The 3,290-nt window shown below is 33.7% G+C and overlaps 2 non-coding genes and 2 pseudogenes across 2 annotated transcripts; all 4 read left to right on the forward strand.

The window, feature by feature from the left end:
• Positions 1-642: 642 nt before the first annotated feature.
• Positions 643-761, forward strand: LOC120779317. The gene has a single exon (XR_005705642.1). It is a non-coding gene; the product is annotated as a 5S ribosomal RNA (ribosomal RNA).
• A 534-nt stretch (positions 762-1,295) lies between these two features.
• On the forward strand, positions 1,296-1,421 carry LOC120779319 (annotated as a pseudogene).
• Positions 1,422-1,954: 533 nt separating this feature from the next.
• Positions 1,955-2,073, forward strand: LOC120779318. The gene has a single exon (XR_005705643.1). It is a non-coding gene; the product is annotated as a 5S ribosomal RNA (ribosomal RNA).
• A 532-nt stretch (positions 2,074-2,605) lies between these two features.
• LOC120779320 lies at positions 2,606-2,731 on the forward strand (annotated as a pseudogene).
• Positions 2,732-3,290: the final 559 nt, after the last annotated feature.

Genomic DNA, 3,290 nt, shown 5'->3' on the forward strand with positions numbered 1-3,290 from the left:
TACATCGGTTCTCGTCCGATCACCGAAATTAAGCAGCGTCGGGATAAGGGCGCGGTTAGTACTTAGATGGGGGACCGCTTGGGAACACCGCGTGTTGTTGGCTCCCAACAACTTTTTGTTTTAATTTCCTTTTTCTTATTATTGTTGTTTTTGTTTTTTTTTTTTTCAACAAAAATATTTACATACTTATACATATGTATGTATGCATCACATAAATTTATCATTGACATTGATAACTGCACAATTGGCACAATACGTCATGAATTAGTATATTCAATAGTATTAGTTAATGTCAGTACAATCTATCATAATGTTTACTATTACTAGTTTACACCTACGACTTCGTATACTATACTTGCAACTTAGAATCTTTAAAATAAAGTATCTTCACCTATATTTTTGCATATACCATTACAGAATAATATACACCAAATATAATTGAGTGGCACAGAAACAGTTTAATAGTTATGCTATTAAACCGTTAAAAAGTTGAGTAGGAGAATTTGCTATGAATCCTGTGATAAAGACGGAAGTAAAGGAATACTCCAGCTGTAATTCCCTCTCGGTTGCCTGCCTTTGAAAATACATTTTTTCTATGTGATACGTGGGCTACTCAACTAGTAAACTGAAGGAAATTAATATGCCAACGACCATACCACGCTGAATACATCGGTTCTCGTCCGATCACCGAAATTAAGCAGCGTCGGGCGCGGTTAGTACTTAGATGGGGGACCGCTTGGGAACACCGCGTGTTGTTGGCTCCCAACAACTTTTTGTTTTAATTTCCTTTTTCTTATTATTGTTGTTTTTGTTTTTTTTTTTTTTTCAACAAAAATATTTACATACTTATATGTATGCATCACATAAATTTATCATTGACATTGATAACTGCACAATTGGCACAATACGTCATGAATTAGTATATTCAATAGTATTAGTTAATGTCAGTACAATCTATCATAATGTTTACTATTCCTAGTTTACACCTACGACTTCGTATACTATACTTGCAACTTAGAATCTTTAAAATAAAGTATCTTCACCTATATTTTTGCATATACCATTACAGAATAATATACACCAAATATAATTGAGTGGCACAGAAACAGTTTAATAGTTATGCTATTAAACCGTTAAAAAGTTGAGCAGGAGAATTTGCTATGAATCCTGTGATAAAGACGGAAGTAAAAGAATACTCCAGGTGTAATTTCAATCTTCGTTGGCTGCCTTTGAAAATACATTTTTTCTATGTGATACGTGGGCTACTCAAGTAGTAAACTGAAGGAAATTAATATGCCAACGACCATACCACGCTGAATACATCGGTTCTCGTCCGATCACCGAAATTAAGCAGCGTCGGGATAAGGGCGCGGTTAGTACTTAGATGGGGGACCGCTTGGGAACACCGCGTGTTGTTGGCTCCCAACAACTTTTTGTTTTAATTTCCTTTTTCTTATTATTGTTGTTTTTGTTTTTTTTTTTTTTTCAACAAAAATATTTACATACTTATATGTATGCATCACATAAATTTATCATTGACATTGATAACTGCACAATTGGCACAATACGTCATGAATTAGTATATTCAATAGTATTAGTTAATGTCAGTACAATCTATCATAATGTTTACTATTACTAGTTTACACCTACGACTTCGTATACTATACTTGCAACTTAGAATCTATAAAATAAAGTATCTTCACCTATATTTTTGCATATACCATTACAGAATAATATACACCAAATATAATTGAGTGACACAGAATCAGTTTAATAGTTATGCTATTAAACCGTTAAAAAGTTGAGTAGGAGAATTTGCTATGAATCCTGTGATAAAGACGGAAGTAAAGGAATACTCCAGGTGTAATTCCCTCTCGGTTGCCTGCCTTTGAAAATACTTTTTTTCTATGTGATACGTGGGCTACTCAAGTAGTAAACTGAAGGAAATTAATATGCCAACGACCATACCACGCTGAATACATCGGTTCTCGTCCGATCACCGAAATTAAGCAGCGTCGGGCGCGGTTAGTACTTAGATGGGGGACCGCTTGGGAACACCGCGTGTTGTTGGCTCCCAACAACTTTTTGTTTTAATTTCCTTTTTCTTATTATTGTTGTTTTTGTTTTTTTTTTTTTTCAACAAAAATATTTACATACTTATATGTATGCATCACATAAATTTATCATTGACATTGATAACTGCACAATTGGCACAATACGTCATGAATTAGTATATTCAATAGTATTAGTTAATGTCAGTACAATCTATCATAATGTTTACTATTCCTAGTTTACACCTACGACTTCGTATACTATACTTGCAACTTAGAATCTTTAAAATAAAGTATCTTCACCTATATTTTTGCATATACCATTACAGAATAATATACACCAAATATAATTGAGTGGCACAGAAACAGTTTAATAGTTATGCTATTAAACCGTTAAAAAGTTGAGTAGGAGAATTTGCTATGAATCCTGTGATAAAGACGGAAGTAAAGGAATACTCCAGCTGTAATTCCCTCTCGGTTGCCTGCCTTTGAAAATACATTTTTTCTATGTGATACGTGGGCTACTCAACTAGTAAACTGAAGGAAATTAATATGCCAACGACCATACCACGCTGAATACATCGGTTCTCGTCCGATCACCGAAATTAAGCAGCGTCGGGATACGGGCGCGGTTAGTACTTAGATGGGGGACCGCTTGGGAACACCGCGTGTTGTTGGCTCCCAACAACTTTTTGTTTTAATTTCCTTTTTCTTATTATTGTTGTTTTTGTTTTTTTTTTTTTTTTTCAACAAAAATATTTACATACTTATATGTATGCATCACATAAATTTATCATTGACATTGATAACTGCACAATTGGCACAATACGTCATGAATTAGTATATTCAATAGTATTAGTTAATGTCAGTACAATCTATCATAATGTTTACTATTACTAGTTTACACCTACGACTTCGTATACTATACTTGCAACTTAGAATCTTTAAAATAAAGTATCTTCACCTATATTTTTGCATATACCATTACAGAATAATATACACCAAATATAATTGAGTGGCACAGAAACAGTTTAATAGTTATGCTATTAAACCGTTAAAAAGTTGAGTAGGAGAATTTGCTATGAATCCTGTGATAAAGACGGAAGTAAAGGAATACTCCAGCTGTAATTCCCTCTCGGTTGCCTGCCTTTGAAAATACATTTTTTCTATGTGATACGTGGGCTACTCAACTAGTAAACTGAAGGAAATTAATATGCCAACGACCATACCACGCTGAAT

The sequence above is a fragment of the Bactrocera tryoni genome, unplaced genomic scaffold (genome assembly GCF_016617805.1).
Source record: "Bactrocera tryoni isolate S06 unplaced genomic scaffold, CSIRO_BtryS06_freeze2 contig_6750, whole genome shotgun sequence".
Taxonomy (NCBI): domain Eukaryota; kingdom Metazoa; phylum Arthropoda; class Insecta; order Diptera; family Tephritidae; genus Bactrocera; species Bactrocera tryoni.